General features: G+C 48.1%; 1 long non-coding RNA gene across 2 annotated transcripts; it reads right to left on the reverse strand.

The window, feature by feature from the left end:
* Window positions 1–1,856: 1,856 nt before the first annotated feature.
* LOC127472626 (uncharacterized) lies at window positions 1,857–26,593 on the reverse strand. Of its 2 annotated transcripts, none has more exons than XR_007905091.1 (3): window positions 26,579–26,593; window positions 5,888–5,946; window positions 1,857–1,905 (listed from the first exon to the last, which is right to left on the reverse strand). It is a non-coding gene; the product is annotated as an uncharacterized LOC127472626 (long non-coding RNA). The 2 variants fall into 2 exon arrangements; XR_007905092.1 differs by lacking the exon at window positions 5,888–5,946 and adding an exon at window positions 17,661–17,719.
* Window positions 26,594–26,812: the final 219 nt, after the last annotated feature.

Genomic DNA, 26,812 nt, shown 5'->3' on the forward strand with positions numbered 1-26,812 from the left:
CGCGATTGTTAGATCACACACTGAGGCAAATTCTTCCCAACCCTAACCCTTACCCATAACCCTAACCCTAACCCTAATCCTAACCCTAACCCTAACCCTAACCCTAACAGTAACGCTGTCTTTTGCTAACCCTAAACCTAACCCCAACCCTAACCCTAACTTTTGCAAACTCTAACCCTAACCCTAAGTTTCCTAACCCTAACCCTTTCTAACCCTAAGCCTAACATTAACCCTAACATTAACCCCAAAACCTAACCCTAACATTAACCCCAACCCTAACCCTTACCATAACCCTAACAATAACCCTAACCTTAACCCTAACCCTAACCCTAACCCTAACCCTAACCCTAACCCCAAACCCTAACCCTAACCCTAACCCTAACCCTAACCCTGACCGTGGTATCTTGCAGTCTCTTTTTTAAGGTGAGGGGTAGGGAAAAGGGTTTGCGCATAGCTTGCAGGTTTTTTTTAGGGTTAGGGAAACGGGTTTGCGCATAGCTTGCAGTCTCTTTTTTAGGGTTAGTGTTAGGGAAAAGGGTTTGCGCATAGCTTGCAGTTACTGTGTGGACCAATCAGCACTGACTCCGCCCAGTAGGCAAAGCCAGTGACGCGGACCAATCAGCACTGACTCCACCCCTTGACTCCACCCAGTGCGCGGGGCCAGTGCTCTATAGAAGCAGAGTACATACCGGACGGTCGCGGGTATTCTACCAGACGCGCAACAGAACAGCAACAACAATGGCAGAGACCCAAGAGAAAAAGCAAAAGATTCTGACAGCGGTGGGCACTGAATCGGGCTTATAGCCCAAGAGGGGTTTACTGGGCACCACTGCGTTCCTGGAATGGGGTGAACCCGCGATAGTTAGATCGTACATTGAGACAGATTCTGACTAACCCAAACCCTAACCCCAACCCTAACCCCTAACCCTTACCCTAACCCTAACCTTAACCCTAAACCGAACCCTAACCCTAACCCTAACCCGAACTCGAAACCTAACCCTAACCCTAACCCTAAACCCTAACCCCAACCCTAACCCTTACCCTAACCCTAACCCTAACCCTAGTAGCTTGCAGTCTCTTTTTTAAAGTTAGGGTTAGGGAACTGGTTTTGTGCGTAGCTTGCAGTCTCTTTTTTAAGGTTAAGGTTAGGGAACACGGTTTGCACATAGCTGGCATTCGCTTTTTTAGGATTAGGGTGAGGGATTCGGGTCTGCGCATAGCTTGCAGTCTCTTTTTTAAGGTTAGGGTTAGGGAAGAGGGGTTGTGCATAACTTGCAGTCTCGTTTTTAGGGTTAGGGGGAGGGAAAAGGGTTTGCGCATAGCTTCCAGTGTCTTGGTTTGGGTTAGGGTTAGGGAACAGGGTTTGCGCATAGCTTCCAGTCTCTCTTTTAATGTTGGGGTTAGGGGACAGTGCTCTATAGAAGCAGAGTACATACTGGACGGTGGTGGGTATTCTGCCAGACATGCAACAGAACAGCAACAGCAAAAGCAGAGACCCAAGAGAAAAAGCAAAAGATTCTGAGAGTGGTGGGCAGTGAATCGAGCTTATAGCCTGAGAGGGGTTTACTGGGCACCGCTGCGTGTCCGGAATGGGCTAAAATCGCGATTGTTAGATCGCACACTGAGGAAAATTCTTCCCAACACTAACCCTTACCCATAACCCTAACCCTAACCCTAACCCTAACCCTAACCCTAACCCTAACAGTAACGCTGTCTTTTGCTAACCCTAAACCTAACCCTAACCCTAACCCTAACTTTTGCAAACTCTAACCCTAACCCTAAGTTTCCTAACCCTAACCCTTTCTAACCCTAACCCTAACTCAAAACCTAACCCTAACATTAACCCCAACCCTAACCCTTACCATAACCCTAACAATAACCCTAACCTTAACCCTAACCCTAACCCTAACCCTAACCCTAACCCTAACCCTAACCCTAACCCTAACCCCAAACCCTAACCCTAACCCTAACCCTAACCCTAACCCTGACCGTGGTATCTTGCAGTCTCTTTTTTAAGGTGAGGGGTAGGGAAAAGGGTTTGCGCATAGCTTGCAGGTTTTTTTTAGGGTTAGGGAAACGGGTTTGCGCATAGTTTGCAGTCTCTTTTTTAGGGTTAGTGTTAGGGAAAAGGGTTTGCGCATAGCTTGCAGTTACTGTGTGGACCAATCAGCACTGACTCCGCCCAGTAGGCAAAACCAGTGACGCGGTCCAATCAGCATTGACTCCACCTCTTGACTCCACCCAGTACGCGGGGCCAGTGCTCTATAGAAGCGGAGTACATACCGGACGGTCGCGGGTATTCTACCAGACGCGCAACAGAACAGCAACAACAATGGCAGAGACCCAAGAGAAAAAGCAAAACATTCTGACAGTGGTGGGCACTGAATCGGGCTTATAGCCCAAGAGGGGTTTACTGGGCACCACTGCGTTCCTGGAATGGGGTAAACCCGCGATAGTTAGATCGTGCATTGAGACAGATTCTGACTAACCCTAACCCTAACCCCAACCCAAACCCCTACTCCTTACCCTAACCCTAACCTTAACCCTAAACCGAACCCTAACCCTAACCCTAACCCTAAACCCTAATCCTAAACCCTAACCCCAACCCTAACCCTTACCCTAACCCTAACCCTAACCCTAGTAGCTTGCAGTCTCTTTTTTAAAGTTAGGGTTAGGGAACTGGTTTTGTGCATAGCTTGCAGTCTCTTTTTTGAGGTTAAGGTTAGGGAACAGGGTTTGCACATAGCGTGCATTCGCTTTTTTAGGATTAGGGTCAGGGAATCAGGTCTGCGCATGGCTTGCAGTCTCTTTTTTAAGGTTAGGTTCAGAGAAAAGGGTCTGCGTATAGCTTGCAGTCTCTTTTTTAAGGTTAGGGTTAGGGAAGAGGGGTTGCGCATAACTTGCAGTCTCGTTTTTAGGGTTAGGGGGAGGGAAAAGGGATTGCGCATAGCTTCCAGTCTCTTGGTTAGGGTTAGGGTTAGGGAACAGCGTTTGCGCATAGCTTCCAGTCTCTCTTTTAATGTTGGGGTTAGGGGACAGTGCTCTATAGAAGCAGAGTACATACTGGACGGTGGTGGGTATTCTGCCAGACACGCAACAGAACAGCAACAGCAAAAGCAGAGACCCAAGAGAAAAAGTAAAAGATTCTGACAGCGGTGGGCAGCGAATCGGGCTTATAGCCTGAGTGGGCCTTATTGGGCACCGCTGCGTGTCCGGAATGGGCTAAAATCACGATTGTTAGATCGCGCACTGAGGCAAATTCTTCCCAACCCTAACCCTTACCCATAACCCTAACCCTAACCCTAACCCTAACCCTAACAGTAACCCTGTCTTTTGTTAACCCTAAACCTAACCCTAACCCTAACCCTAACTTTTGCTAACTCTAACCCTAACCCTAAGTTTCCTAACCCTAACCCTTTCTAAAGCTAACCCTAACTCAAAACCTAACCCTAACATTAACCCCAACACTAACCCTTACCATAACCCTAACAATAACCCTAACCGTAACCCTAACCCTAACCCTAACCCTAACCCTAACCCTAACCCTAACCCTAACCCCAAACCCTAGCACTAACCCTAACCCTAACCCTAAACTTAGTATCTTGCAGTCTCTATTTAAGGTGAGGGGTAGGGAAAAGGGTTTGCGCATAGCTTGCAGGTTTTTTTTAGGGTTAGGGAAACGGGTTTGCGCATAGCTTGCAGTCTCTTTTTTAGGGTTAGTGTTAGGGAAAAGGGTTTGCGCATAGCTTACAGTTACTGTGTGGACCAATCAGCACTGACTCGGCCCAGTAGGCAAAGCTAGTGACGTAGACCTATCAGCATTGACTCCACCTCTTGACTCCACCCAGTGCGCGGGGCCCGTGCTCTAGAGAAGCAGAGTACATAACGGACGGCGGTGGGTATTCTGCCAGACAGGCACCAGAACAGCAACAACAATGGCAGAGACCCAAGAGAAAAAGCAAAAGATTCTGACAGCGGTGGGCACTGAATCGGGCTTATAGCCCGAGAGGGGTTTACTGGGCACCACAGCGTTCCCGGAATTGGGTAAACCCGCGATAGTAACATCGCACTTTGAGACAAAAACTGATTAACCCAAACCCTAACCCCAACCCTAACCCCTAACCCTTACCATAACACTAACCTTAACCCTAACCCGAACCCTAACCCTAACCCTAACCCGAACCCGAACCCTAACCCTAACCCTAACCCTAACCCTAACCCTAACCCTAACCCTAACCCTAACCCTAAACCCTAACCCTAACCCTAACCCTAAACCCTAACCCTAACCCTAATCCTAACCCTAAACCCTAACCCTAAACCCTAACACCAACCCTAACCCTTACCCTAACCCTAACCCTAACCCTAGTAGCTTGCAGTCTCTTTTTTAAAGTTAGGGTTAGGGAACTGGTTTTGTGCATAGCTTGCAGTCTCTTTTTTAAGGTTAAGGTTAGGGAACAGGGTTTGCACATAGCTTGCATTCGTTTTTTTAGGATTAGGGTGAGGGAATCGGGTCTGCGCATAGCTTGCAGTCTCTTTTTTAAGGTTAGGTTCAGAGAAAAGGGTCTGCGTATAGCTTGCAGTCTCTTTTTTAAGGTTAGGGTTAGGGAAGAGGGGTTGCGCATAACTTGCAGTCTCGTTTTTAGGGTTAGGGGGAGGGAAAAGGGTTTGCGCATAGCTTCCAGTCTCTTGGTTAAGGTTAGGGCTAGGGAAAAGGTTTGCGCAGAGCTTCCAGTCTCTCTTTTAATGTTGGGGATAGGGGACAGTGCTCTATAGAAGCCGAGTACATACTGGACGGTGGTGGGTATTCTGCCAGACACGCAACAGAACAGCAACAGCAAAAGCAGAGACCCAAGAGAAAAAGCAAAAGATTCTGACAGTGGTGGGCACTGAATCAAGCTTATATCCTGACAGGGGCTTATTGGGCACCACTGCGTTCCTGGAATTGGATAAACCCACGATAGTTAGATCGCGCATTGCGACAGATTCTGACTAACCCTAACCCTAACCCCAACCCTAACCCCTAACCCTTACCCTAACCCTAACCTTAACCCGAACCCGAACCCTAACCCTAACCCTAACCCGAACCCGAACCCTAACCCTTACCCTAACCCTAAACCCTAACCCCAAACCCTAACCCCAACCCTAACCCTTACCCTAACCCTAACCCTAACCCTAGTAGCTTGCAGTCTCTTTTTTAAAGTTAGGGTTAGGGAACTGGTTTTGTGCATAGCTTGCAGTCTCTTTTTTAAGGTTAAGGTTAGGGAACAGGGTTTGCACATAGCTTGCATTCGCTTTTTTAGGATTAGGGTCAGGGAATCGGGTTTGCGCATAGCTTGCAGTCTCTTTTTTAAGGTTAGGTTCAGAGAAAAGGGTCTGCGTATAGCTTGCAGTCTCTTTTTTAAGGTTAGGGTTGGGAAGAGGGTTTGCGCATAACATGCAGTCTTGTTTTTAGGGTTGGGGGAGGGAAAAGGGTTTGCGCATAGCTTCCAGTCTCTTGGTTAGGGTTAGGGTTAGGGAACAGCGTTTGCGCATAGCTTCCAGTCTCTCTTTTAATGTTGGGGTTAGGGGACAGTGCTCTATAGAAGCAGAGTACATACTGGACGGTGGTGGGTATTCTGCCAGAGACGCAACAGAACAGCAACAGCAAAAGCAGAGACCCAAAAGAAAAAGCAAAAGATTCTGACAGTGGTGGGCAGTGAATCAGACTTATAGCCTGAGAGGGGCTTATTGGGCACCGCTGCGTGTCCGGAATGGGCTAAAACTGCGATTGTTAGATCGCACACTGAGGCAAATTCTTCCCAATACTAACCCTTACCCATAAAAATAACCCTAACCCTAACCCTAACCCTAACCCTAACAGTAACCCTGTCTTTTACTAACCCTAAACCTAACCCTAACCCTAACCCTAACCCTAACCCTAACCCTAACCCTAACCCTAACCCTGACCTAAGTATCTTGCAGTCTCTTTTTTAAGGTGAGGGGTAGGGAAAAGGGTTTACGCATAGCTTGCAGGTTTTTTTTAGGGTTAGGGAAACGGGTTTTCGCATAGCTTGCAGTCTCTATTTAGGGTTAGTGTTAGAGAAAAGGGTTTGCGCATAGCTTGCAGTTACTGTGTGGACCAATCAGCACTGACTCGGGCCAGTAGGCAAAGCCAGTGACGCAGACCTATCAGCATTGACTCCACCTCTTGACTCCATCCAGTGCGCGGGGCCAGTGCTCTATAGAAGCAGAGTACATACCGGACGGCGGCGGGTATTCTGCCAGACACGTAACAGAACAGCAACAACAATGGAAGAGACCCAAGAGAAAAAGCAAAAGATTCTGACAGTGGTGGGCACTGAATCGGGCTTATAGCCCGAGAGGGGTTTACTGGGCACCACTGCGTTCCTGGAATGGGGTAAACCCACGATAGTTAGATCGTGCATTGAGACAGATACTGACTAACCCAAACCCTAACCCCAACCCTAACCCCTAACCCTTACCCTAACCCTAACCCTAACCCTAACCCGAACCCTAACCTTAAACCCTAACCCTAAACCCTAACCCCAACCCGAACCCTTACCCTAACCCTAACCCTCGTAGCTTGCAGTCTGTTTTTTAAAGTTAGGGTTACTGAACTGGTTTTGTGCATCGCTTGCAGTCTCTTTTTTAAGGTTAGGGTTAGGGAAGAGGGGTTGCGCATAACTTGCAGTCTCGTTTTTAGGGTTAGGGGGAGGGAAAAGGGTTTGCGCATAGCTTCCAGTCTCTTGGTTAAGGTTAGGGTTAGGGAAAAGGTTTACGCAGAGCTTCCAGTCTCTCTTTTAATGTTGGGGATAGGGGACAGTGCTCTATAGAAGCCGAGTACATACTGGACGGTGGTGGGTATTCTGCCAGACACGCAACAGAACAGCAACAGCAAAAGCAGAGACCCAAGAGAAAAAGCAAAAGATTCTGACAGTGGTGGGCACTGAATCAAGCTTATAGCCTGAGAGGGGCTTATTGGGCACCACTGCGTTCCTGGAATTGGATAAACCCACGATAGTTAGATCGCGCATTGCGACAGATTCTGACTAACCCTAACCCTAACCCCAACCCTAACCCCTAACCCTTACCCTAACCCTAACCTTAACCCGAACCCGAACCCTAACCCTAACCCTAACCCGAACCCGAACCCTAACCCTTACCCTAACCCCAAACCCTAACCCTAAACCCTAACCCCAACCCTAACCCTTACCCTAACCCTAACCCTAACCCTAGTAGCTTGCAGTCTCTTTTTTAAAGTTAGGGTTAGGGAACTGGTTTTGTGCATAGCTTGCAGTCTCTTTTTTAAGGTTAAGGTTAGGGAACAGGGTTTGCACATAGCTTGCATTCGCTTTTTTAGGATTAGGGTCAGGGAATCGGGTTTGCGCATAGCTTGCAGTCTCTTTTTTAAGGTTAGGGTTGGGAAGAGGGTTTGCGCATAACATGCAGTCTCGTTTTTAGGGTTGGGGGAGGGAAAAGGGTTTGCGCATAGCTTCCAGTCTCTTGGTTAGGGTTAGGGTTAGGGAACAGCGTTTGCGCATAGCTTCCAGTCTCTCTTTTAATGTTGGGGTTAGGGGACAGTGCTCTATAGAAGCAGAGTACATACTGGACGGTGGTGGGTATTCTGCCAGAGACGCAACAGAACAGCAACAGCAAAAGCAGAGACCCAAAAGAAAAAGCAAAAGATTCTGACAGTGGTGGGCAGTGAATCAGACTTATAGCCTGAGAGGGGCTTATTGGGCACCGCTGCGTGTCCGGAATGGGCTAAAACTGCGATTGTTAGATCGCACACTGAGGCAAATTCTTCCCAATACTAACCCTTACCCATAAAAATAACCCTAACCCTAACCCTAACCCTAACCCTAACAGTAACCCTGTCTTTTACTAACCCTAACCCTAACCCTAACCCTAACCCTAACCCTAACCCTAACCCTAACCCTAACCCTAACCCTGACCGTGGTATCTTGCAGTCTCTTTTTTAAGGTGAGGGGTAGGGAAAAGGGTTTACGCATAGCTTGCAGGTTTTTTTTAGGGTTAGGGAAACGGGTTTTCGCATAGCTTGCAGTCTCTATTTAGGGTTAGTGTTAGAGAAAAGGGTTTGCGCATAGCTTGCAGTTACTGTGTGGACCAATCAGCACTGACTCGGGCCAGTAGGCAAAGCCAGTGACGCAGACCTATCAGCATTGACTCCACCTCTTGACTCCATCCAGTGCGCGGGGCCAGTGCTCTATAGAAGCAGAGTACATACCGGACGGCGGCGGGTATTCTGCCAGACACGTAACAGAACAGCAACAACAATGGAAGAGACCCAAGAGAAAAAGCAAAAGATTCTGACAGCGGTGGGCACTGAATCGGGCTTATAGCCCGAGAGGGGTTTACTGGGCACCACTGCGTTCCTGGAATGGGGTAAACCCACGATAGTTAGATCGTGCATTGAGACAGATACTGACTAACCCAAACCCTAACCCCAACCCTAACCCCTAACCCTTACCCTAACCCTAACCCTAACCCTAACCCGAACCCTAACCTTAAACCCTAACCCTAAACCCTAACCCCAACCCGAACCCTAACCTTAAACCCTAACCCTAAACCCTAACCCCAACCCGAACCCTTACCCTAACCCTAACCCTCGTAGCTTGCAGTCTGTTTTTTAAAGTTAGGGTTACTGAACTGGTTTTGTGCATCGCTTGCAGTCTCTTTTTTAAGGTTAGGGTTAGGGAAGAGGGGTTGCGCATAACTTGCAGTCTCGTTTTTAGGGTTAGGGGGAGGGAAAAGGGTTTGCGCATAGTTTCCAGTCTCTTGGTTAAGGTTAGGGTTAGGGAAAAGGTTTACGCAGAGCTTCCAGTCTCTCTTTTAATGTTGGGGATAGGGGACAGTGCTCTATAGAAGCCGAGTACATACTGGACGGTGGTGGGTATTCTGCCAGACACGCAACAGAACAGCAACAGCAAAAGCAGAGACCCAAGAGAAAAAACAAAAGATTCTGACAGTGGTGGGCACTGAATCAAGCTTATAGCCTGAGAGGGGCTTATTGGGCACCACTGCGTTCCTGGAATTGGATAAACCCACGATAGTTAGATCGCGCATTGCGACAGATTCTGACTAACCCTAACCCTAACCCCTAACCCTTACCCTAACCCTAACCTTAACCCGAACCCGAACCCTAACCCTAACCCTAACCCGAACCCGAACCCTAACCCTTACCCTAACCCCAAACCCTAACCCTAAACCCTAACCCCAACCCTAACCCTTACCCTAACCCTAACCCTAACCCTAGTAGCTTGCAGTCTCTTTTTTAAAGTTAGGGTTAGGGAACTGGTTTTGTGCATAGCTTGCAGTCTCTTTTTTAAGGTTAAGGTTAGGGAACAGGGTTTGCACATAGCTTGCATTCGCTTTTTTAGGATTAGGGTCAGGGAATCGGGTTTGCGCATAGCTTGCAGTCTCTTTTTTAAGGTTAGGTTCAGAGAAAAGGGTCTGCGTATAGCTTGCAGTCTCTTTTTTAAGGTTAGGGTTGGGAAGAGGGTTTGCGCATAACATGCAGTCTCGTTTTTAGGGTTGGGGGAGGGAAAAGGGTTTGCGCATAGCTTCCAGTCTCTTGGTTAGGGTTAGGGTTAGGGAACAGCGTTTGCGCATAGCTTCCAGTCTCTCTTTTAATGTTGGGGTTAGGGGACAGTGCTCTATAGAAGCAGAGTACATACTGGACGGTGGTGGGTATTCTGCCAGAGACGCAACAGAACAGCAACAGCAAAAGCAGAGACCCAAAAGAAAAAGCAAAAGATTCTGACAGTGGTGGGCAGTGAATCAGACTTATAGCCTGAGAGGGGCTTATTGGGCACCGCTGCGTGTCCGGAATGGGCTAAAACTGCGATTGTTAGATCGCACACTGAGGCAAATTCTTCCCAATACTAACCCTTACCCATAAAAATAACCCTAACCCTAACCCTAACCCTAACCCTAACAGTAACCCTGTCTTTTACTAACCCTAAACCTAACCCTAACCCTAACCCTAACCCTAACCCTAACCCTAACCCTAACCCTAACCCTGACCGTGGTATCTTGCAGTCTCTTTTTTAAGGTGAGGGGTAGGGAAAAGGGTTTACGCATAGCTTGCAGGTTTTTTTTAGGGTTAGGGAAACGGGTTTTCGCATAGCTTGCAGTCTCTATTTAGGGTTAGTGTTAGAGAAAAGGGTTTGCGCATAGCTTGCAGTTACTGTGTGGACCAATCAGCACTGACTCGGGCCAGTAGGCAAAGCCAGTGACGCAGACCTATCAGCATTGACTCCACCTCTTGACTCCATCCAGTGCGCGGGGCCAGTGCTCTATAGAAGCAGAGTACATACCGGACGGCGGCGGGTATTCTGCCAGACACGTAACAGAACAGCAACAACAATGGAAGAGACCCAAGAGAAAAAGCAAAAGATTCTGACAGCGGTGGGCACTGAATCGGGCTTATAGCCCGAGAGGGGTTTACTGGGCACCACTGCGTTCCTGGAATGGGGTAAACCCACGATAGTTAGATCGTGCATTGAGACAGATACTGACTAACCCAAACCCTAACCCCAACCCTAACCCCTAACCCTTACCCTAACCCTAACCCTAACCCTAACCCGAACCCTAACCTTAAACCCTAACCCTAAACCCTAACCCCAACCCGAACCCTTACCCTAACCCTAACCCTCGTAGCTTGCAGTCTGTTTTTTAAAGTTAGGGTTAGTGAACTGGTTTTGTGCATCGCTTGCAGTCTCTTTTTTAAGGTTAAGGTTAGGGAACAGGGTCTGCACATAGCTTGCATTCGCTTTTTTAGGATTAGGGTCAGGGAATCGGGTTTGCGCATAGCATGCAGTCTCTTTTTTACGGTTAGGTTCAGAGAAAAGGGTCTGTGTATAGCTTGCAGTCTCTTTTTTAGGGTTAGGGTTAGGGAACAGGGTTTGCGCATAGCTTGCAGTCTCTTTTTTAAGGTTAGGGTTAGGGAAGAGGGTTTGCGCATAGCTTCCAGTCTCTCTTTTAATGTTGGGGTTAGGGGACAGTGCTCTATAGAAGGAGAGTACATACCGGACGGCGGTGGGTATTCTGCCAGACACGCAACAGAACAGCAACAGCAAAGGCAGAGACCCAAGAGAAAAAGCAAAAGATTGTGACAGTGGTGGGCAATGAATCGGGTTTATGGCCTGAGAGGGGCTTATTGGGCACCACTGCGTGTCCGGAATGGGCTAAAACCGCGATTGTTAGATCACGCACTGAGGCAAATTCTTCCCAACCCTAACCCTTACCCATAACGCTAACCCTAACCCTAAACCTAACCCTAACAATAACCCTAACCTTAACCCTAACCCTAACCCTAACCCTAAACCGTAACCCTAACCCTAACCCTAACCCTAACCCTAACCTTAGTAGCTTGCAGTCTCTTTTTTAAGGTGAGGGGTAGCGGAAAAGGGTTTGCGCATAGCTTGCAGTTACTGTGTGGACCAATCAGCACTGACTCGGCCCAGTAGGCAAAACCAGTGACGCCGACCAATCAGCACTGACTCCACCTCTTGACCCCACCCAGTGCGCGGGGCCAGTGCTCTATAGAAGCAGAGTACATACCGGACGGCGGCGGGTATTCTACCAGACGCAACAGAACAGCAACAACAATGGCAGAGACCCAAGAGAAAAAGCAAAAGATTCTGACAGCGGTGGGCACTGAATCGGGCTTATAGCCCGAGAGGGGTTTACTGCGCACCACAGCGTTCCTGGAATGGGGTAAACCCGCGATAGTTAGATTGCGCATTTAGACAGATTCTGACCAACCCTAACCGTAACCTCAACCCTAACCCCTAACCCTTACCCTAACCCTAACCTTAAACCTAACCCGAACCCTAACCCTAACCCTAAACCCTAAAACTAAACCCTAACCCGAACCCTAACCCCAACCCTAACCCTAACCGTAACCCTAGTAGCTTGTAGTCTCTTTTTTAAAGATAGGTTTAGGGAACTGGTTTTGTGCATAGCTTGCAGTCTCGTTTTTAAAGTTGAGGTTAGGGAACAGGGTTTGCGCAGAGTTTGCAGTCTCTTTTTTAAGGTTAGGGTTAGGGAAGAGGGTTTACGCATAACTTGCAGTCTCGTTTTTAGGGTTAGGGTTAGGGAAAAGGGTTTGCGCATAGCTTCCAGTCTCTCTTTTAATGTTGGGGTTAGGGGACAGTGCTCTATAGAAGCAGAGTACATACTGGACGGCGGTGGGTATTCTGCCAGACACGCAACAGAACAGCAACAGCAAAAGCAGAGACCCAAGAGAAAAAGCAAAAGATTCTGAGAGTGGTGGGCAGTGAATCGGGCTTATAGCCTGAGAGGGGCTTATTGGGCACCGCTGCGTGTCCGGAATGGGCTAAAACTGCGATTGTTAGATCGCACACTGAGGTAAATTCTTCCCAACCCTAACCCTTACCCATAACCCTAAACCTAATCCTAACCCTAACCCTAACAGTAACCCTGTCTTTTGCTAACCCTAAACCTAACCCTAACCCTAACCCTAACTTATGCTATCTCTAAACCTAACCTTAAATTTCCTAACCCTAACCCTAACCCTTTCTAACCCTAACCCTAATTCAAAACCTAACCCTTACCCTAACACTAAACCTAACCCTAACCCTAACCCTAACCCAAGCCCTAACCCAAACCCTAACCCTAACCCTAACACTAAAGTCTAAGCCTAACCCTAACCCTAAGTTTAGTAGCTTGCAGTCTCTTTTTTAAGGTGAGGGGTAGGGAAAAGGGTTTGCGCATAGCTTGCATGTTTTTCTTAGGGTTAGGGAAACGGGTTTGCGAATAGCTTGCAGTCTCTTTTTTAGGGTTAGGGTTAGGGAACCTGGTTTGCGCATAGCTTGCAGTCTCTTTTTTAGGGTTAGTGTTAGGGAAAATGGTTTGTGCATAGCTTGCAGTTACTGTGTGGACCAATCAGCACTGACTCCGCCCAGTAGGCAAAGCCAGTGACGTGGACCAATCAGCACTGAGTCCACCTCTTGACTCCACCCAGTGCGCGGGGCCAGTGCTCTATAGAAGCAGAGTACATACCGAACGGCGGTGGGTATTCTACCAGACACGCAACAGGACAGCAACAACAATGGCAGAGACCCAAGAGAAAAAGCAAAAGATCCTGACAGCGGTGGGCAGTGAATCGGGCTTATAGCCCCAGAGGGGCATATTGGGCACCGCTGTGTGTCTGGAATGGGCTAAGCCCGTGATTGTTAGATCACACATTGAGACCGATTCTGCCTAAACCTAATCCTAACCCTAACACTAAACCCTAACCCAAACCCACACCCCAACGTTAAACCCCAAACCGTAAACCCTAAAACCTAAACCCTAACCCTTGCTAACCTTAACCCTAACCCTAACCCTAACATCTCATAGCAGTAGGAGGGAGGGGCCTGATTCCTCATCAGATATATCAACAGTCAAAAGCCTGTAAGCTCAGCTCTTGCCTTTTCAGGGCTTCACACCGTCAGCACTGGAGGGAGGGAGGGGCCCGACTGCTCATCAGAGGTATCATGCAAGTCAAAAGCCTGAAAAGTCTCCTAGAATGCATAAATCATTAACCATTTCAGTCTCTGACAATTGGTCCACACAGTAACTGCAAGCTATGCCCAAAGCCTGTTCCCTAACCTTAGAAGAGAGACTGCAACCCTCGAGATGTTGGAGGCTCGAGGCATGGTCTGTGACACTAATCATGGCTATAACTCATAACTTCTTGGAGTATGGGGACTTCTCTCCTTCACCCCCGGCAGATCAAGGCCACCACTTCAACTGACAGACATGGAAGCATCGCTGGACCCCGTGGGCGGTGACTATATACATCTGTCCACTCTCAGCTTTTCTTTCTCTTACTCTCCCTTGCTCTTATCCTGCCTTTCTCTCCCCTATGCATTTTCTTTCCCCCCCCAAAGGTTATCTCTGTGTCACATTGTGGTATGACAGTACCCAAACTGCTAGCATGCCTGTTGATACAGAATTGATAAAATTAACCTTGCCAGTATATGTTTTCAGACACCGATTATTTAGTGTCGTTTCACTTTAATCCACCCCAAGGGAATTATTAATAAAAACCTGAGTTACCCCCTCTCCCCTTTTCCTGGGGCGGGTTGTAACACCAATCAGCACTGACTCCGCCCAGTAGGCGGAGCCAGTGACGCTGAAAAATCAACACAGACTCCACCTCTTGACTCCACCCAGTGGGCGGGGCCAGTGCTCTATAGAAGCAGAGTACATACCAGAGGCGGTGGGTATTCTGCCAGACACGCAACAGAACAGCAACAGCAAAAGTAGAGACCCAAGAGAAAAAGCAAAAGATTCTGACAGCGGTGGGCACTGAATCGGGCTTATAGCCCGAGAGGGGTTTACTGGGCAAAACTGCGTTCCTGGAATGGGGTAAACCCGCGATAGTTAGATCGCGCAATGAGACAGATTCTGACCAACCCTAACCCTAACCCCAACCCTAACCTCTAACCCTTACCCTAACCCTAACCTTAACCCTAACCCGAACCCTAACCCTAACCCTAACCCTAACCCTAAACCCTAACCCCAACCCTAACCCCAACCCTAACCCTAACCCTAACCCTAGTAGCTTGCAGTCTCTTTTTTAAACTTAGGTTTAGGGAACTGGTTTTGTGCGTAGCTTGCAGTCTCGTTTTTAAAGTTAAGGTTAGGGAACAGGGTTTGCGCATAGTTTGCAGTCTCTTTTTTAAAGTTAGGGTTAGGGAAGAGGGTTTACGCATAACTTGCAGTCTCGTTTTTAGGGTTAGGGGTAGGGAAAAGGGTTTGCGCATAGCTTCCAGTCTCTCTTTTAATGTTGGGGTTAGGGGACAGTGCTCTATAGAAGCAGAGTACATACTGGACGGCGGTGGGTATTCTGCCAGACACGCAACATAACAGCAACAGCAAAGGCAGAGACCCAAGAGAAAAAGCAAAATATTCTGACAGTGGGGGGCAGTGAATCAGACTTATAGCCTGAGAGGGGCTTATTGGGCACCGCTGCGTGTCCGGAATGGGCTAAAACTGCAATTGTTAGATCGCGCACTGAGGCAAATTCTTCCCAACACCAACCCTTACCCATAACCCTAACCCTAACTTTAATCCTAACCCTAACCCTAATAGTAACCCTGTCTTTTGCTAACCCTAAACCTAACCCTTTCAAACCCTTACCCTAATTCAAAACCTAACCCTAACACTAACACTAAACCTAACCCTAACCCTAATCCTAACCCTAGCCCTAACCCAAACCCTAACCCTAACCCTAACCCTAACCCTAACACTAAAGTCTAAGCCTAACCCTAACCCTAACCCTAACCCTAACCCTAAGCTTAGTAGCTTGCAGTCTCTTTTTTAAGGTGAGGGGTAGGGAAAAGGGTTTGCACATAGCTTGCATGTTTTTCTTAGGGTTAGGGAAACGGGTTTGCGAATAGCTTGCAGTCTCTTTTTTAGGGTTAGGGTTAGGGAACAGGGTTTGCGCATAGCTTGCAGTCTCTTTTTTAGGGTTAGTGTTAGGGAAAATGGTTTGCGCATAGCTTGCAGTTACTGTGTGGACCAATCAGCACTGACTCCGCCCAGTAGGCAAAGCCAGTGACGTGGACCAATCAGCACTGAGTCCACCTCTTGACTCCACCCAGTGCGCGGGGCCAGTGCTCAAGAGAAGCAGAGTACATACCGAACGGCGGTGGGTATTCTACCAGACACGCAACAGAACAGCAACAACAATGGCAGAGACCCAAGAGAAAAAGCAAAAGATTCTGACAGCGGTGGGCACTGAATCGGGCTTATAACCCGAGAGGGGTTTACTGGGCACCACAGCGTTCCCGGAATTGGGTAAACCCGCGATAGTAACATCGCACATTGAGACAAAAACTGACTAACCCAAACCCTAACCCCAACCCTAACCCCTAACCCTTACCCTAACCCTAACCTTAACCCTAACCCGAACCCTAACCCGAACCCTAACCCTAACCCTAACCCGAATCCGAACCCTAACCCTAACCCTAACCCTAACCCTAAGCCGAACCCGAACCCTAACCCTAACCCTAATCCTAACCCTAAACCCTAACCCTAAACCCTAACACCAACCCTAACCCTTACCCTAACCCTAACCCTAACCCTAGTAGCTTGCAGTCTCTTTTTTAAAGTTAGGGTTAGGGAACTGGTTTTGTGCATAGCTTGCAGTCTCTTTTTTAAGGTTAAGGTTAGGGAACAGGGTTTGCACATAGCTTGCATTCGTTTTTTTAGGATTAGGGTGAGGGAATCGGGTCTGCGCATAGCTTGCAGTCTCTTTTTTAAGGTTAGGTTCAGAGAAAAGGGTCTGCGTATAGCTTGCAGTCTCTTTTTTAAGGTTAGGGTTAGGGAAGAGGGGTTGCGCATAACTTGCAGTCTCGTTTTTAGGGTTAGGGGGAGGGAAAAGGGTTTGCGCATAGCTTCCAGTCTCTTGGTTAAGGTTAGGGTTAGGGAAAAGGTTTGCGCAGAGCTTCCAGTCTCTCTTTTAATGTTGGGGTTAGGGGACAGTGCTCTATAGAAGCAGAGTACATACTGGACGGTGGTGGGTATTCTGCCAGACACGCAACAGAACAGCAACAGCAAAAGCAGAGACCCAAGAGAAAAAGCAAAAGATTCTGACAGTGGTGGGCACTGAATCAAGCTTATAGCCTGAGAGGGGCTTATTGGGCACCACTGCGTTCCTGGAATTGGATAAACCCACGATAGTTAGATCGCGCATTGCGACAGATTCTGACTAACCCTAACCCTAACCCCAACCCTAACCCCTAACCCTTACCCTAACCCTAACCTTAACCCGAACCCGAACCCTAACCCTAACCCTAACCCTAACCCGAACCCGAACCCTAACCCTTACCCTAACCCTAAACCCTAACCCTAAACCCTAACCCCAACCCTAACCCTTACCCTAACCCTAACCCTAACCCTAGTAGCTTGCAGTCTCTTTTTTAAAGTTAGGGTTAGGGAACTGGTTTTGTGCATAGCTTGCAGTCTCTTTTTTAAGGTTAAGGTTAGGGAACAGGGTTTGCACATAGCTTGCATTCGCTTTTTTAGGATTAGGGTCAGGGAATCGGGTTTGCGCATAGCTTGCAGTCTCTTTTTTAAGGTTAGGTTCAGAGAAAAGGGTCTGCGTATAGCTTGCAGTCTCTTTTTTAAGGTTAGGGTTGGGAAGAGGGTTTGCGCATAACATGCAGTCTCGTTTTTAGGGTTGGGGGAGGGAAAAGGGTTTGCGCATAGCTTCCAGTCTCTTGGTTAGGGTTAGGGTTAGGGAACAGGGTTTGCGCATAGCTTCCAGTCTCTCTTTTAATGTTGGGGTTAGGGGACAGTGCTCTATAGAAGCAGAGTACATACTGGACGGTGGTGGGTATTCTGCCAGAGACGCAACAGAACAGCAACAGCAAAAGTAGAGACCCAAGAGAAAAAGCAAAAGATTCTGACAGTGGTGGGCAGTGAATCAGACTTATAGCCTGAGAGGGGCTTATTGGGCACCACTGCGTGTCCGGAATGGGCTAAAACTGCGATTGTTAGATCGCACACTGAGGCAAATTCTTCCCAATACCAACCCTTACCCATAAAAATAACCCTAACCCTAACCCTAACCCTAACCCTAACCCTAACAGTAACCCTGTCTTTTACTAACCCTAAACCTAACCCTAACCCTAACCCTAACCCTAACCCTAACCCTAACCCTAACCCTAACCCTGACCTAAGTATCTTGCAGTCTCTTTTTTAAGGTGAGGGGTAGGGAAAAGGGTTTGCGCATAGCTTGCAGGTTTTTTTTAGGGTTAGGGAAAAGGGTTTTCGCATAGCTTGCAGTCTCTATTTAGGGTTAGTGTTAGAGAAAAGGGTTTGCGCATAGCTTGCAGTTACTGTGTGGACCAATCAGCACTGACTCGGGCCAGTAGGCAAAGCCAGTGACGCAGACCTATCAGCATTGACTCCACCTCTTGACTCCATCCAGTGCGCGGGGCCAGTGCTCTATAGAAGCAGAGTACATACCGGACGGCGGCGGGTATTCTGCCAGACACGTAACAGAACAGCAACAACAATGGAAGAGACCCAAGAGAAAAAGCAAAAGATTCTGACAGCGGTGGGCACTGAATCGGGCTTATAGCCCGAGAGGGGTTTACTGGGCACCACTGCGTTCCTGGAATGGGGTAAACCCACGATAGTTAGATCGTGCATTGAGACAGATACTGACTAACCCAAACCCTAACCCCAACCCTAACCCCTAACCCTTACCCTAACCCTAACCCTAACCCTAACCCGAACCCTAACCTTAAACCCTAACCCTAAACCCTAACCCCAACCCGAACCCTTACCCTAACCCTAACCCTCGTAGCTTGCAGTCTGTTTTTTAAAGTTAGGGTTAGTGAACTGGTTTTGTGCATCGCTTGCAGTCTCTTTTTTAAGGTTAAGGTTAGGGAACAGGGTCTGCACATAGCTTGCATTCGCTTTTTTAGGATTAGGGTCAGGGAATCGGGTTTGCGCATAGCATGCAGTCTCTTTTTTACGGTTAGGTTCAGAGAAAAGGGTCTGTGTATAGCTTGCAGTCTCTTTTTTAGGGTTAGGGTTAGGGAACAGGGTTTGCGCATAGCTTGCAGTCTCTTTTTTAAGGTTAGGGTTAGGGAAGAGGGTTTGCGCATAGCTTCCAGTCTCTCTTTTAATGTTGGGGTTAGGGGACAGTGCTCTATAGAAGGAGAGTACGTACCGGACGGCGGTGGGTATTCTGCCAGACACCCAACAGAACAGCAACAGCAAAGGCAGAGACCCAAGAGAAAAAGCAAAAGATTGTGACAGTGGTGGGCAATGAATCGGGTTTATGGCCTGAGAGGGGCTTATTGGGCACCACTGCGTGTCCGGAATGGGCTAAAACCGCGATTGTTAGATCACGCACTGAGGCAAATTCTTCCCAACCCTAACCCTTACCCATAACGCTAACCCTAACCCTAAACCTAACCCTAACAATAACCCTAACCTTAACCCTAACCCTAACCCTAACCCTAAACCGTAACCCTAACCCTAACCCTAACCCTAACCCTAACCCTAACCTTAGTAGCTTGCAGTCTCTTTTTTAAGGTGAGGGGTAGCGGAAAAGGGTTTGCGCATAGCTTGCAGTCTCTTTTTTAGGGTTAGGGTTAGGGAACCGGGTTTGCGCATAGTTTGCAGTCTCTTTTTTAGGGTTAGTGTTAGGAAAAAGGGTTTGCGCATACCTTACAGTTACTGTGTGGACCAATCAGCACTGACTCGGCCCAGTAGGCAAAACCAGTGACGCCGACCAATCAGCACTGACTCCACCTCTTGACCCCACCCAGTGCGCGGGGCCAGTGCTCTATAGAAGCAGAGTACATACCGGACGGCGGTGGGTATTCTACCAGACACGCAACAGAACAGCAACAACAATGGCAGAGACCCAAGAGAAAAAGCAAAAGATTCTGACAGCGGTGGGCACTGAATCGGGCTTATAGCCCAAGAGGGGTTTACTGCGCACCACAGCGTTCCTGGAATGGGGTAAACCCGCGATAGTTAGATTGCGCATTTAGACAGATTCTGACCAACCCTAACCGTAACCTCAACCCTAACCCCTAACCCTTACCCTAACCCTAACCTTAAACCTAACCCGAACCCTAACCCTAACCCTAAACCCTAAAACTAAACCCTAACCCGAACCCTAACCCCAACCCTAACCCTAACCGTAACCCTAGTAGCTTGTAGTCTCTTTTTTAAAGATAGGTTTAGGGAACTGGTTTTGTGCATAGCTTGCAGTCTCGTTTTTAAAGTTAAGGTTAGGGAACAGGGTTTGCGCAGAGTTTGCAGTCTCTTTTTTAAGGTTAGGGTTAGGGAAGAGGGTTTACGCAGAACTTGCAGTCTCGTTTTTAGGGTTAGGGTTAGTGAAAAGGGTTTGCGCATAGCTTCCAGTCTCTCTTTTAATGTTGGGGTTAGGGGACAGTGCTCTATAGAAGCAGAGTACATACTGGACGGCGGTGGGTATTCTGCCAGACACTCAACAGAACAACAACAGCAAAAGCAGAGACCCAAGAGAAAAAGCAAAAGATTCTGAGAGTGGTGGGCAGTGAATCGGGCTTATAGCCTGAGAGGGGCTTATTGGGCACCGCTGCGTGTCCGGAATGGGCTAAAACTGCGATTGTTAGATCGCACACTGAGGTAAATTCTTCCCAACCCTAACCCTTACCCATAACCCTAAACCTAATCCTAACCCTTTCTAACCCTAACCCTAATTCAAAACCTAACCCTAACCCTAACACTAAACCTAACCCTAACCCTAACCCTAACCCAAGCCCTAACCCAAACCCTAACCCTAACCCTAACACTAAAGTCTAAGCCTAACCCTAACCCTAAGTTTAGTAGCTTGCAGTCTCTTTTTTAAGGTGAGGGGTAGGGAAAAGGGTTTGCGCATAGCTTGCATGTTTTTCTTAGGGTTAGGGAAACGGGTTTGCGAATAGCTTGCAGTCTCTCTTTTAGGGTTAGGGTTAGGGAACCTGGTTTGCGCATAGCTTGCAGTCTCTTTTTTAGGGTTAGTGTTAGGGAAAATGGTTTGTGCATAGCTTGCAGTTACTGTGTGGACCAATCAGCACTGACTCCGCCCAGTAGGCAAAGCCAGTGACGTGGACCAATCAGCACTGAGTCCACCTCTTGACTCCACCCAGTGCGCGGGGCCAGTGCTCTATAGAAGCAGAGTACATACCGAACGGCGGTGGGTATTCTACCAGACACGCAACAGGACAGCAACAACAATGGCAGAGACCCAAGAGAAAAAGCAAAAGATCCTGACAGCGGTGGGCAGTGAATCGGGCTTATAGCCCCAGAGGGGCTTATTGGGCACCGCTGTGTGTCTGGAATGGGCTAAGCCCGTGATTGTTAGATCACACATTGAGACCGATTCTGCCTAAACCTAATCCTAACCCTAACACTAAACCCTAACCCAAACCCACACCCCAACCTTAAACCCCAAACCGTAAACCCTAAAACCTAAACCCTAACCCTTGCTAACCTTAACCCTAACCCTAACCCTAACATCTCATAGCAGAGGGAGGGAGGGGCCTGATTCCTCATCAGATATATCAACAGTCAAAAGCCTGTAAGCTCAGCTCTTGCCTTTTCAGGGCTTCACACCGTCAGCACTGGAGGGAGGGAGGGGCCCGACTGCTCATCAGAGGTATCATGCAAGTCAAAAGCCTGAAAAGTCTCCTAGAATGCATAAATCATTAACCATTTCAGTCTCTGACAATTGGTCCACACAGTAACTGCAAGCTATGCCCAAAGCCTGTTCCCTAACCTTAGAAGAGAGACTGCAACCCTCGAGATGTTGGAGGCTCGAGGCATGGTCTGTGACACTAATCATGGCTATAACTCATAACTTCTTGGAGTATGGGGACTTCTCTCCTTCACCCCCGGCAGATCAAGGCCACCACTTCAACTGACAGACATGGAAGCATCTCTGGACCCCGTGGGCAGTGACTATATACATCTGTCCACTCTCAGCTTTTCTTTCTCTTACTCTCCCTTGCTCTTATCCTGCCTTTCTCTCCCCTATGCATTTTCTTTCCCCCCCCAAAGGTTATCTCTGTGTCACATTGTGGTATGACAGTACCCAAACTGCTAGCATGCCTGTTGATACAGAATTGATAAAATTACCTTGCCAGTATATGTTTTCAGACACCGATTATTTAGTGTCGTTTCACTTTAATCCACCCCAAGGGAATTATTAATAAAAACCTGAGTTACCCCCTCTCCCCTTTTCCTGGGGCGGGTTGTAACACCAATCAGCACTGACTCCGTCCAGTAGGCGGAGCCAGTGACGCTGAACAATCAACACAGACTCCACCTCTTGACTCCACCCAGTGGGCGGGGCCAGTGCTCTATAGAAGCAGAGTACATACCAGAGGCGGTGGGTATTCTGCCAGACACGCAACAGAACAGCAACAGCAAAAGTAGAGACCCAAGAGAAAAAGCAAAAGATTCTGACAGCGGTGGGCACTGAATCGGGCTTATAGCCCGAGAGGGGTTTACTGGGCAAAACTGCGTTCCTGGAATGGGGTAAACCCGCGATAGTTAGATCGCGCAATGAGACAGATTCTGACCAACCCTAACCCTAACCCCAACCCTAACCTCTAACCCTTACCCTAACCCTAACCTTAACCCTAACCCGAACCCTAACCCTAACCCTAACCCTAACCCTAAACCCTAACCTCAACCCTAACCCCAACCCTAACCCTAACCCTAACCCTAGTAGCTTGCAGTCTCTTTTTTAAACTTAGGTTTAGGGAACTGGTTTTGTGCGTAGCTTGCAGTCTCGTTTTTAAAGTTAAGGTTAGGGAACAGGGTTTGCGCATAGTTTGCAGTCTCTTTTTTAAAGTTACGGTTAGGGAAGAGGGTTTACGCATAACTTGCAGTCTCGTTTTTAGGGTTAGGGGTAGGGAAAAGGGTTTGCGCATAGCTTCCAGTCTCTCTTTTAATGTTGGGGTTAGGGGACAGTGCTCTATAGAAGCAGAGTACATACTGGACGGCGGTGGGTATTCTGCCAGACACCCAACAGAACAGCAACAGCAAAGGCAGAGACCCAAGAGAAAAAGCAAAATATTCTGACAGTGGTGGGCAGTGAATCAGACTTATAGCCTGAGAGGGGCTTATTGGGCACCGCTGTGTGTCCGGAATGGGCTAAAACTGCAATTGTTAGATCGCGCACTGAGGCAAATTCTTCCCAACACCAACCCTTACCCATAACCCTAACCCTAACCCAAGCCCTAACCCAAACCCTAACCCTAACCCAAACACTAAAGTCTAAGCCTAACCCTAACCCTAAGTTTAGTAGCTTGCAGTCTCTTTTTTAAGGTGAGGGGTAGGGAAAAGGGTTTGCACATAGCTTGCATGTTTTTCTTAGGGTTAGGGAAACGGGTTTGCGAATAGCTTGCAGTCTCTTTTTTAGGGTTAGGGTTAGGGAAAAGGGTTTGCGCATAGCTTTGCAGTCTCTTTTTTAGGGTTAGTGTTAGGGAAAATGGTTTGCGCATAGCTTGCAGTTACTGTGTGGACCAATCAGCACTGACTCCGCCCAGTAGGCAAAGCCAGTGACGTGGACCAATCAGCACTGAGTCCACCTCTTGACTCCACCCAGTGCGCGGGGCCAGTGCTCCATAGAAGCAGAGTACATACCGAACGGCGGTGGGTATTCTACCAGACACGCAACAGAACAGCAACAACAATGGCAGAGACCCAAAAGAAAAAACAAAAGATTCTGACAGCGGTGGGCACTGAATCAAGCTTATAACCCGAGAGGGGTTTACTGGGCACCACAGCGTTCCCGGAATTGGGTAAACCCGCGATAGTAACATCGAACATTGAGACAAAAACTGACTAACCCAAACCCGAACCCCAACCCTAACCCCTAACCCTTACCCTAACCCTAACCTTAACCCTAACCCGAACCCTAACCCTAACCCTAACCCGAATCCGAACCCTAACCCTAACCCTAACCCTAAGCCGAACCCGAACCCTAACCCTAACCCTAATCCTAACCCTAAACCCTAACCCTAAACCCTAACACCAACCCTAACCCTTACCCTAACCCTAACCCTAACCCTAGTAGCTTGCAGTCTCTTTTTTAAAGTTAGGGTTAGGGAACTGGTTTTGTGCATAGCTTGCAGTCTCTTTTTTAAGGTTAAGGTTAGGGAACAGGGTTTGCACATAGCTTGCATTCGTTTTTTTAGGATTAGGGTGAGGGAATCGGGTCTGCGCATAGCTTGCAGTCTCTTTTTTAAGGTTAGGTTCAGAGAAAAGGGTCTGCGTATAGCTTGCAGTCTCTTTTTTAAGGTTAGGGTTAGGGAAGAGGGGTTGCGCATAACTTGCAGTCTCGTTTTTAGGGTTAGGGGGAGGGAAAAGGGTTTGCGCATAGCTTCCAGTCTTTTGGTTAAGGTTAGGGTTAGGGAAAAGGTTTGCGCAGAGCTTCCAGTCTCTCTTTTAATGTTGGGGTTAGGGGACAGTGCTCTATAGAAGCCGAGTACATACTGGACGGTGGTGGGTATTCTGCCAGACACGCAACAGAACAGCAACAGCAAAAGCAGAGACCCAAGAGAAAAAGCAAAAGATTCTGACAGTGGTGGGCACTGAATCAAGCTTATAGCCTGAGAGGGGCTTATTGGGCACCACTGCGTTCCTGGAATTGGATAAACCCACGATAGTTAGATCGCGCATTGCGACAGATTCTGACTAACCCTAACCCTAACCCCAACCCTAACCCCTAACCCTTACCCTAACCCTAACCTTAACCCGAACCCGAACCCTAACCCTAACCCTAACCCGAACCCGAACCCTAACCCTAACCCTAACCCTAAACCCTAACCCTAAACCCTAACCCCAACCCTAACCCTTACCCTAACCCTAACCCTAACCCTAGTAGCTTGCAGTCTCTTTTTTAAAGTTAGGGTTAGGGAACTGGTTTTGTGCATAGCTTGCAGTCTCTTTTTTAAGGTTAAGGTTAGGGAACAGGGTTTGCACATAGCTTGCATTCGCGTTTTTAGGATTAGGGTCAGGGAATCGGGTTTGCGCATAGCTTGCAGTCTCTTTTTTAAGGTTAGGTTCAGAGAAAAGGGTCTGCGTATAGCTTGCAGTCTCTTTTTTAAGGTTAGGGTTGGGAAGAGGGTTTGCGCATAACATGCAGTCTCGTTTTTAGGGTTGGGGGAGGGAAAAGGGTTTGCGCATAGCTTCCAGTCTCTTGGTTAGGGTTAGGGTTAGGGAACAGGGTTTGCGCATAGCTTCCAGTCTCTCTTTTAATGTTGGGGTTAGGGGACAGTGCTCTATAGAAGCAGAGTACATACTGGACGGTGGTGGGTATTCTGCCAGAGACGCAACAGAACAGCAACAGCAAAAGCAGAGACCCAAGAGAAAAAGCAAAAGATTCTGACAGTGGTGGGCAGTGAATCGAGCTTATGGCCTGAGAGGGGCTTACTGGGCACCGCTGCGTGTCCGGAATGGGCTAAAATGGCGATTGTTAAATCGCACACTGAGGCAAATTCTTCCCAATACTAACCCTTACCCATAAAAATAACCCTAACCCTAACCCTAACCCTAACCCTAACAGTAACCCTGTCTTTAACTAACCCTAAACCTAACCCTAACCCTAACCCTAACCCTAACCCTAACCCTAACCCTAACCCTGACCGTGGTATCTTGCAGTCTCTTTTTTAAGGTGAGGGGTAGGGAAAAGGGTTTACGCATAGCTTGCAGGTTTTTTTTAGGGTTAGGGAAACGGGTTTTCGCATAGCTTGCAGTTTCTATTTAGGGTTAGTGTTAGAGAAAAGGGTTTGCGCATAGCTTGCAGTTACTGTGTGGACCAATCAGCACTGACTCAGGCCAGTAGGCAAAGTCAGTGACGCGGAACTATCAGCATTGACTCCACCTCTTGACTCCATCCAGTGCGCGGGGCCAGTGCTCTATAGAAGCAGAGTACCTACCGGACGGCGGTGGGTATTCTGCCAGACACGCAACAGAACAGCAACAACAATGGCAGAGACCCAAGAGAAAAAGCAAAAGATTCTGACAGCGGTGGGCACTGAATCGGGCTTATAGCCCGAGAGGGGTTTACTGGGCACCACTGCGTTCCTGGAATGGGGTAAACCCACGATAGTTAGATCGTGCATTGAGACAGATACTGACTAACCCTAACCCTAACCCCAACCCTAACCCCTAACCCTTACCCTAACCCTAACCCTAACCCTAACCCGAACCCTAACCTTAAACCCTAACCCTAAACCCTAACACCAACCCTAACCCTTACCCTAACCCTAACCCTCGTAGCTTGCAGTCTGTTTTTTAAAGTTAGGGTTAGTGAACTGGTTTTGTGCATCGCTTGCAGTCTCTTTTTTAAGGTTAAGTTTAGGGAACAGGGTCTGCACATAGCTTGCATTCGCTTTTTTAGGATTAGGGTCAGGGAATCGGGTTTGCGCATAGCATGCAGTCTCTTTTTTAAGGTTAGGTTCAGAGAAAAGGGTCTGTGTATAGCTTGCAGTCTCTTTTTTAGGGTTAGGGTTAGGGAACAGGGTTTGCGCATAGCTTGCAGTCTCTTTTTTAAGGTTAGGGTTAGGGAAGAGGGTTTGCGCATAACTTGAAGGCTCGTTTTTAGGGTTAGGGGTAGGGAAAAGGGTTTGCGCATAGCTTCCAGTCTCTCTTTTAATGTTGGGGTTAGGGGACAGTGCTCTATAGAAGGAGAGTACGTACCGGACGGCGGTGGGTATTCTGCCAGACACGCAACAGAACAGCAACAGCAAAGGCAGAGACCCAAGAGAAAAAGCAAAAGATTGTGACAGTGGTGGGCAATGAATCGGGTTTATGGCCGGAGAGGGGCTTATTGGGCACCGCTGCGTGTCCGGAATGGGCTAAAACCGCGATTGTTAGATCACGCACTGAGGCAAATTCTTCCCAACCCTAACCCTTACCCATAACCCTAACCCTTACCCTAAACCTAACCCTAACAATAACCCTAACCTTAACCCTAACCCTAACCCTAACCCTAAACCGTAACCCTAACCCTAACCCTAACCCTAACCCTAACCTTAGTATCTTGCAGTCTCTTTTTTAAGGTGAGGGGTAGCGGAAAAGTGTTTGCGCATAGCTTGCAGTCTCTTTTTTAGGGTTAGGGTTAGGGAACCGGGTTTGCGCATAGTTTGCAGTCTCTTTTTTAGGGTTAGTGTTAGGGAAAAGGGTTTGCGCATACCTTACAGTTACTGTGTGGACCAATCAGCACTGACTCGGCCCAGTAGGCAAAACCAGTGACGCGGACCAATCA

Source organism: Manacus candei, unplaced genomic scaffold, assembly GCF_025592945.1.
Source record: "Manacus candei isolate 608988 ecotype Guabito, Panama unplaced genomic scaffold, ASM2559294v1 h1tg000029l, whole genome shotgun sequence".
Taxonomy (NCBI): Eukaryota; Metazoa; Chordata; class Aves; order Passeriformes; family Pipridae; genus Manacus; species Manacus candei.